Source organism: Notolabrus celidotus, chromosome 2, assembly GCF_009762535.1.
Source record: "Notolabrus celidotus isolate fNotCel1 chromosome 2, fNotCel1.pri, whole genome shotgun sequence".
In the NCBI taxonomy this organism is placed as follows: Eukaryota; Metazoa; Chordata; class Actinopteri; order Labriformes; family Labridae; genus Notolabrus; species Notolabrus celidotus.
The window spans coordinates 22859049-22869008 of record NC_048273.1 but is presented as its reverse complement, the minus strand read 5'-3'; the positions used below and the strand labels follow the sequence as shown (position 1 = coordinate 22869008).

The following is a 9960-nucleotide window of genomic DNA, read 5'->3' as shown; positions in this document are numbered from 1 at the left end:
CACCAGAACCTGTGTATCTTTGAACGTGACAACAAGTAAACGTTAGAGCTCCAGATATCTGAGATGATTACTTTTATATCTTTTAACTCTGCTAATAAGCGATCATGCAGAGTGTTGTAGTGTTCGAACAATGCTGTCTCAGGCCTTAATTGTTTAGATGAGAATGGCCCCATGAAAACAGGAATGTTTTTCTTTTTGGTTAAAAAAAAAAATCTGTGTTCATATGACAGCGTTGTGAAAATGTTCCACGTTCACACAGATCCGCAAGAACGACTGAAAACACTGTTCCTGTGTAAATAAATGACCAAAATGCAACAGCAGTTTTCCGTTTCCTTTTGAAAAGGTTTCTGTGTAAACAGCCTCTCAGGAAAATATCTATGTGATGGCTAACTGTACTGTGGCTTCAGGTATTCAACCAGGCAGCAGAAAGGACTAACATGGATTTCATGACAAAACAATGAATCCGAAAACCTTCTTCTGATGCTTTCAAACATCACTGAGAAGTTTTTTCTCATGTTTCTACAGCTGGAAAAGTTGACTGCTTTGTTTTCTCAGCCATTTTTTTTGGATGAACTTTGTTGTATTCCCTTGGCACAGCAATGAATTAACTTTAATGTTTAATGTGAAATGCTATCACCACCCGTAAGGACTCGGACTTTGCAGATGTTGCAAGAAGTCATAGAAGTTGTCTGTGTTAAATACATTCAACCTACTGAGTCTTTGTTATTGGTTTCCTTCATGCTGTGTTTGCTCTGCCCAGCAAAATGCACAAGTCTACTTGTACGCTGATGTCACATAGTACGGGCATGTTGTTGCTGTAAACACAGAGTAGCATAGAGCTGAACAGAACAGATCAGCCCTCTAGATCAACTCATTGACTGTTTTCGAAACCACCTACTATAATAGCAGTACATACTGATTTGGACAAAATTCAGTATGTTGAATCTTCAGTAAGCCAAAACTTCCCGGATGTCATGCTGATTCGGGAAAATTTCTCAGTATGCATCGGTACAGTCTCCCTCGTGTACTGTTTCCCAAAATGCACAGCACAAATATTCGAACATTCCATATAAACCACTTCTTAACTTTTTAAATCATAAGTGATGCTACAGAAAACAGTTTCACGATCAGCATAGCCGCTGTTTACTTCCGCTTTCCAAAACCGGACATCCGGCAACACCTAGCCCAGTATACTACAAAACAGATCAAACAGAACAATCATACTACACTACTTTTAAAACCAGTATGCAGTACCTACTGCATACTACATTTATAGGTAGTATGTAGCAGGCGGTTTCGAAAACAGCCATTGTCACTGAAACCCAGTCTGGCTATTTGAGTCAGTACAAAAACAGGTATGCACTGGGATGCATCCCTGAACTACTGCAGGGAAAAAGACGATATCATGAAAAGAGCTTCAGCTGAGGCTTAAACAACAGAAAAACCAAATGCAACATGATGAAAATATAACATTTGTGTAAGTTCCAGTGACTAATCCTGGAAGATTTTTGTCTCCTCGTCAAACCTAAAGCACGTTTGATGTTTCCAGCTCTCTACTTGATAAAATGTTCAAGTAACTTGGTTTATGTATTTATTGGGGTTAAATTCAAAAAGCATTATCGTTCGCCCATTCACTCCTCTGTACTTATCCACAGGGAGTTTCAGGATTCTGCTCAAAGTTTCCGCCTGTTGAACAAGGTTTTTCTTGCTCATCGGGGATTCATGTTAATAATGTTTTAATTACAACAAAGAGTACGATGTAGACTTGCTCCTGAGATAACTATTAATGTGAATTTTGCACTATTATCAACTGAAACTCTGCAGCAGGTTCACATTTGGAAAACAGACTGAAACCAGAAGAGTGGAGGCAGTGAAAGCAGAAACGTGTTGTTCAGCAGTCTCATATGCATTTAACATTTGGGTGTCGACAGCCTCTCTGCCATATAGTATCACTAAAGTTCAAATACATATTCATATTGTATATTGTAACTGCTTTGCTTAGAAGCCTCCACTCAAGCATGCGGCCTGTGATGTAGTTAGATCAGTGCTTCTCTTCGGCTGGTCGCAGCAGCCTGGCTGGTTAGCACAGCGATGTGATTCCCAGTGGCAGGAGGCTTGGGCGCACTGAGCCTCGCTGTGGGCCGTTCACATTAATTATGCTAAACAGCATGTTAAAACGGGAGTGGAGGAAGGGGGAGCGAGCCTCGTCGTTTCCCTGAGAAATAAACGGACGGGCCGGTGGCATTCAGAGATCACAGCCCGCAGTCAGGCGTGAGGACCGCACGAGACGGTCGGAGCTCAGGTCGAGTTCTTTAAAATACAGGGTTGGAGGGCAGAAATATTCAAATGAATCAGAGAGGAGGGGAAGCGATGTGGCACTTTCCAGCTTGTAACATGAAAAATCATCATGATAAACAAAGTGTTTCTGTTGAATCCATAAACAGAAGCTGCTTGGCTGCACTTGCATCAATCTATATACAGAAGTTATAACAAAAGTTTAAGATCTACCAGAAAGTAAGCAGGATCACCTTCCATCCCCACATTGTCCTCTGTGTCCCCCTCCTTCTCTTGTTAGTCTCCCCTCTCTTCCATTTTTCCTCCCAGTGTCTCATTTTTCTTTCGGCACTTCCTCAGGCTGGCACAGCCCTCAGCCTCATGTTGGGATCTCCTATAGTGACCATTTTCAATTAATGTCTTCATTCATCAGCAGGGAGCGGTCTAATTCTGGAAGGAGCTGCTACTCTGAGCGGCAGGCGAGCTCACAGATTCAATCTGCTTCATTTTTTATTGTCAGAGACATTTTTTCTCAGGTATTCAGAGCAAATGTTACATGTTGCTGACAACCTTCAGCTGAACGTGTCAGTGGTTGCCACGTTTACATCAGATAAGATAAGATAAGATAAGATAAGATAAGATATTACTTTATTGTGTTTAAACACAGATGGAGTTCTCAGGAATGCATCCTAGAGTGACATGGTAGCTCTTTAAACCGAAACACCGGTCGATCTCTGGCATGGCTTTTAAAATGAATTGAAGTTGAATGTTTCGGGCACGTTGAAACAGCTTTGCTATTTGCACTTGCCTCCTCCATCCGCCATCTGAAATGCCATAAGGCACTACCAAAAACTGCATGAGGAAACTCCTCGATTCTTAAATAGTTATGGTATGTAGTAACATATAAAGGCTAGCAAAAGCTGATCATAATCTACATATGGCACGAAACTACGTTATGGGGTTGATGATTGCTACAAATGTTACCTCACTACTTCATAACATAGTTAGATTTCACAGCTTACATTTCCTAGGTAACTAGCTACATCAGACAGCAAAGATGAACTACATGTTGTACCTTGTTTGTTAAATTAATTACATTAGCTAAACATAGTAAGATTCAAAAGTTTGGTAGCTACAGTGAGGGCATTTTTATGCCGGTGGTATAATATTAGATGGTATAAAATATCAGACAAAAAAAAGGAATCTACTTTTCTACTGGGTTGTGTTGGGTTACACTGGACAGTGCAAATCTAACATTGTAAGGGGTCAGAGGTCATTTAGGCTGCTCGAAACCAACACTGAGCCAGCCTTCAAGTCAGCCTGAAACAGCTTCTTTAACACAAATCATGGCTGAAGACTTCCCATCACGTCAGGCAGTCGATCGCATATCAAAGAAGTTTCGGCGGTATTGTGGTCTAGATGGACGGGCTAATTCAGGTGGTGCTTCCCGAACTGCCGGCTTCCACCAAATCAGCAGATGAAAGCCAGCTGGCCTGGGCCAGCCGCCGAAGCTGCCTTGAGGAACATTTCAAAGGTAAGAGGAATAAAAGTAAGCTTTCAGGCAACCCACCACTCAGGGGAAAGCAGGTATTTTGTGAACTTCAGTTCCAGTCTCTAATCTGCAGTCACAACAAAGGAGGCATTATACGCAGACGGGGAAATCTTAGATCCAGCTTTCACCCAAACTCCCCAACACACACTCATACTGTACACACATCCCAAAACCAACATTTCAAATTACTGGCCCTCCTTATACAAGAGAAAGAAAGTGGCCTGCTTCTGCATTCTCCTCTAGATAGAGTTAACTGTAAGAAATGACCAAGGATTACATCCTTGTGCTGTTGTTTTTGCACACATGCAGGTTTTACTGGTAAGTTAATGGTGACTTACACATTTCTCTCATTTGAATCAAAGAAATCATTCAGGGAGGCACATGACTACTGAAATCTTATATTTTAACACTATTAAAAAGTTTTGGTGTTGGCCTTAAGTTATTTGTTGGGATAAAACTTGATTGCACGCATTCAGTGATTTTATAAACATCCTGTTGAGATTATTGTTTGACAAAGAAGCCTGCAGAAATACTGGAGTGATAACTCTCAAGTCCACTGGTCTCATACTGCCTTCAAATGGAACATGTGAAGATTTGACCTCATGTGAATGAATTGCTTGGCGTTCATTTGTGTCACGATGGGGAAAAACTGAAGGAGGACCCAATTGCAGCTTTAAAAATAAAAAGGTTTTAATTAACAAAAGGTACAAACAAAACTCACTCAAATGTCCAAAAACTAAAATCCAATTAAAACCCAGAAAGAACACAGGGACGATGTACAAACTGAACACAAGAAAGACAAACAATGATCCAACAAGGAACAGCGGAAACAGAGGAACTAAATACAAAGAGTAATCAACACAGGTGTGGAACACAGGACACAGGTGAAACTAATGAGGGTAATCACAAAAGGAGGGAAACACACAAGGGCAGAAAGTAACTAACCTGGAAACACAGGGATCAGAACTACTCTTCTAATCTGCGGTCAGTCTGCATTGCACATGTGCATCCTTTTCTTTGGAGCGTTGTTTTACCCAGATACAGTGATGCTATCTTTTGATTTGCTGTTGGGTAGCTATATTCCTTTTTTCATTTTTTTTATTAGCTGGTGCGTAGCAAGCTCCTTCTGAACTCTATGGGAAACTCACTTGTTTCCTACCTGTTCAATAGTTTAAGGAAAAGTGGCGCAACTTGGTGGCCGTTGTCCTAGTAATTACTCTGTGTGAGAAATACAAAGTGTGGCGTGTGAGTGTGTGAACAGGTTGAAATGCGTGTGTGACTTGGGAGCCCTGTATTACACAGGCATAAACAGCAACAGTGGCTAACTTGTTTCTCTTGTGGCTAACTAACATGGTTAATTTTAGCATCATAGGGAAACTAGCACACTTTACAAGCCAAGTTAGGCTTACAGTTGAAACAGTAACGTCCGGCTTGGTCTCTTTCAATTGCTAGCCAATTGTGAAAAACCATTAGCAACATCTGGATAGCTCCTCAGATGTTACCTATGAATGTCAAATAACATTATTATAGGTAAGCTAGCTGCACACTTAACTTGATGTATTCAAACTTTTACAGCAACAGCTTAATTGATTGATAATCGATCCTGATTATTTGCTGAATTTCAGTTGATAAGAGATAAGATATACTTTATTTGATCCCCAGTTGTTCTAAATGTTCAATTAAAATCCCATTAAAGTTGAAACTGCAACTGTACTTAAAAAAACACTCCAAGGCACACTATAGTACCAGTCTGATATTAAAATGCCTTAGTTTAATGCAGCAAATATCTTGAAAATAGCCAATGTGTTGAGACCTGTTCAGGTCTTCAGGGTGACCACTGAAATATCAAATCCAGCTACATAGCAGAGCAGTCTCTTTCTGATGTTTTAGTCTTGTGAACAGCTCTCAGCATGGAAGTGTTTTTGAAAAATATGTCAAAGTTTTTATTTGATTTCAAAAAACCCTCATGATGTCTCAATTCTCTCCAGGTGTTTGATGATCGAGCAGCTGAGTTTTGGCCTCTTCAAGCAGGCTAACCCTCCACAAAGCAGAGAAACTCTGGAGGAGTGTTTGTTGTGTTGCTGCTGGCTGAAGCTCCTCCATGCTGGCTGGAGAAACGCTGCAAAGCTGCCAGGACGAGAGAAGAGCTGCCAGCCACCGTCTCTCAGCCAGAGAGGAGAGCTGCTCCGGCCTGAGAGGGTGAGAACCTCAAATAACTCAATCAATATTGAGAGAAGGGTGTTTGACTTGATGTCTGATGCTCTCTGAGTGGCATTACAAAGCACGGCAGTCATGCATCTTTCGTGTGAAAGTTACAGCAGGCTTCTGATTACGATGTTCACCATTAACAAAAAAATACAGCAAATTATGTATGCAAATTTTCAGGCTACTTAAAAAGCTGTGCTGCAGGTTTCATGCAGGCCCTGTGTGCCTGACAACTTCTTGACTGTGTTAGTATAATGTCAACCTACGAGAGAGGCTTGTCTTGTCTTTTGTAAAGAATGCCTGGGGAGATCAAATAAATGTGGTAAGTCTGGAAAAATATCTAAGCTGAAACGTGGCACAAAATTGGGCAACACCCTCTGTTTCTTGTAGATTGAGTTTTTACTTTATAAACTTTAGAAAAACATTATACAGAGCTGGTGCAACAGGCTCTTAACTTAAGTTGATGTCATATTAAGGATAACTCTGGTCATACACAATATTTCATGAGAAATATAGCACATATAAGGTAGCAGATGAAGGCAGGGGTAGACCAACAACTCACTGATTGTGTGAGGAAAAGTTAGTGTTTTTTTCAGTTGAGCCTGGTGGCCGTCTCTCAAATAAATAGGTCTGTCTCTGTAGGGATTCTTTTTTTTTTAATGTTGTTAGACACTTAAAATAACAATCTGAGCCTGTCAGTGATTTTATCAGACACATACTTCCTGCAGGATTAAGTTACAACCATTACAACTTGTGTCACTGCTGTTGTCTGACTACTACTGGAGCAATACCAAAACTTTTTGTACCTAAAATCCTGCAAATAGAGACCGGTCCCATGTAAAATCCAAATAACTTTATGTATTTGTCTTTATCTGGCTGCAATTGGACAAAAGTACATAATGCATAATGATGCAAATAATCTCAAATAATATCAGTTGATATAAACAGGGTATCTGGAAGTTATCCATTTTTGTAAGCATCAATCATTTCTAGATTTTGCTTGGAAAAAAAACAGCATTTAAATATGGTCCTATGGTTTTTAAACTTAAAATCAAAGCAGACTCATGTCACAGAAGTCAAAAGTCTTTGCAACCCCTTATTTCTGAGCTTTGTAGGCATATTGTGTGTTTTTGGAGGTTCAAGCCATGAGAATGGGAGCCCTGGTGGTCCAGAGGAGGGAGGTTTGGGTGTTTTTAGAGGGAGGTTTGGGGGGTTGTGGTGGTGGTGGTGGTGGTGTTGGTGGGGGGGGGGGGGGGGGGGGGGGGGTTTGCGTGAGTGGGAGGATCCTGGCTGTCAGAGGACATGAGGATGACAGAATTGGCTGCCACTCACGGCCACTCTTCCTGATCGGCTGTGATGTGCCAAGATGGACATCAGCACAGCCGGGGTCTCTCTGGCTACCAGCCCCGCCTGTCCACTCAAATGCCAGCACAAACCGCACAATATCTTGTTTTAGGCGAGGAACCACAGAGCTTTTGGCATCAGGCGTCTGCCTCAGCGTCATTTGGCTGCCGTTCTTCTATCTTCAGGGCCTTTTTGGAGGGAACTGCACCGCCTCTGTGTTTTATCAGGAAAAAGCGCCCAACAAATCACTCCAAAACTTTAATGTTCGGTGCCAACGTGACCGTCAGCCCTCAGCTGGCAAAATTGATGAGTGCCTTCTGATAATCCATTAAGACACGGCTAAAGGTCGCAGGGTATAAATAGCCTTCAAGGGCAGCGTGTGGAGTCGTCTGAGGGAAGGGAAACTGAAGAGGAAACGCATGAAACTGCTCATTAATCTGGAGCATGGAGGTGTTTGTGTGTTATTAAACATCTTTGTCAGGTGGCCTGTGACATTTGTTCCTCCGGTGGGGAAAATAACAGCAACACGTCCGAGCGGGACTTTTTGACCTTTTCTTGTCCGTGACCTCATTCACAGCTCCTGAAAACTGATACAAGCAGACATGTAATTAGAAGTTTTTCTTCACATGAATCACACTTTGACTTTTGTTTTTCTCAGTTTTCAGGGACACTGAGGGATTAAAAATGGATTATTAATCCTCTACAGGTAGAATTCCTCGTTTTTTGACAGCCGTTCAGAGAAAAGTTAAACAAGTGATAAAAAAAACTGTGGAAGGGACGTTCAAAAAACAAGAGAGGATAAGCTTAATTTTTTTATTTAGAATAGGGGACATTGCACACTGATGAACATGGGTGTGTAACTATGCCAGCTGTTGCCATGGGCTCATTTCCTTTAGTACTCCTCTGCAGGTTGGTGGTACACATATATATGAATGTGCATTAGGCATCTGTATGAACCCATAAACCATTACTCTGCAAATAAACCCAAATAACAATACAATACAGTTCAATATGGCTATGCTTAAGACAAACCAGGAATAAAATGACCATTAGAGCTACAGTGCATAAAACGTATAAGTGCATAAGGTGTGAAGTAAAGTGTCCAAGTATTAGAGTGCTAAAGTGTTGTTTTATTACACATGATTGTATTATACATTGCTTGTGTCATTGCACATGGCCCTGTTGCACATACATTTGCATCCACAGAAGTATATGTGCATATATTATTGCACAAGGTAAGCATGCACAGGTGTGCTCATGTGTGAGTGGAGTTGTGTACACAGGTGCATTATGTATGCATATATGTTCACACATTGATGGTGAAACACAGATCTGGTCACAGATCTGGTTCGTCCAGAGTCACTCCTTCAGATGACTGTTGACAGTTGACAAATCTTTTTATTCACTGATAGTCAGATAAATGTTAGATTGTCAGTCTTTAAGAGCAGAAGTGACTCTTTGTGAATGTTTAACAGACTCATTTAATGCAACAGAAGATTGTGGTGGTAAGAAAACTCTATCATGTATGATATACAGAAATCTCCTTGTTTCAGAGCCCTGCAGCTGCGTTTGAATTTGAATATTATTATTCCAGGATTGCATGCACCCGCTGACATGCATTCATTTTCATAAAGCATGAACATATGTGCAGATGGTTCTTGAAAACTTGATTTGGGTAATCCAGCTGACTCTTTGCGTTACTAAATCAACAAGAAACACCCTGAGAACAAACAAACTGAGGCAGCGGTAGATCAACGACTCCTGAGATAAAATCATTTCGTGATTTTGTGGAGTCTGGTGTGTTGGAAGAGAAAGTGCTTCACTGGGTTTCTGCTTTAACATAAAGCTCTGTCTCTGCAGGGATCCTTTCTGTAATGTTGTCAGACACTTAGTTTAACAATCTGAGCCTGTTAGGGACAAAAAGAAGAACTTCTAATGGACGATGAAGTACTTCCAGCCTGGTTGCAGTTCAGATTCAAACTTGATCCACCTGCAAGTTATTTAGACCCCAAAATATCTTATTTCACTAATGTATTTTTTTCTGTTTTGAACTGCTTGATCTCAAGAACAGATTGTAAACCCTACACCAGCTTTATATAGCTCGTGTCTTAGGGTGCAGAGTCCACACTCATAGTGACGCATCGTCTGTCTAGATTCCGATCACTACACACTAAAGGGTACACTGAAACTGCTTAGTATACAACTTAAGTAGTGTCATTGTGTGCATGCACAGGAGACATAATAAGTTCATCTTTATCAGTAGAGCTGAACGTCCAATAACAATGAAGCACTAATGACGCTTGGTGCCACTGTAAATGATGGCCCTCCTTAAACATTTTTTTCTATGATCTATGTTGCTAAATAGACCAAAAAAAAAGATGGACTTCTTGTGGTAGAGTAACAAAACTTAGGCTTTAGTCTAATTTGAATTGTCCAAACATCGACAAATATGTTATTAGGGCTGTTGGATGAAGACTCTCCATGAAGCGCAGCAGATAAACAGCCTCACAGTCGTCACACTGTGGCTCATCGTGCTGAAAATCGACTGTTTGAGCGTTTTGGGACTGAGAGGGAAAAAAAGCAAA

The 9960-nt window shown here is 40.9% G+C and overlaps 1 long non-coding RNA gene across 1 annotated transcript in view; it reads left to right on the top strand.

Annotated features, from left to right (window-relative positions):
• Window positions 1-4716: 4716 nt before the first annotated feature.
• LOC117832119 overlaps window positions 4717-9960 on the top strand; it is a 9153-nt gene continuing 3909 nt past the window's right edge. Inside the window, exons 1-2 of the long non-coding RNA XR_004635142.1 lie at window positions 4717-4810; window positions 5815-6025. This is a non-coding gene — a long non-coding RNA (uncharacterized LOC117832119). The remainder of the gene's footprint in view (window positions 4811-5814; window positions 6026-9960) is intronic.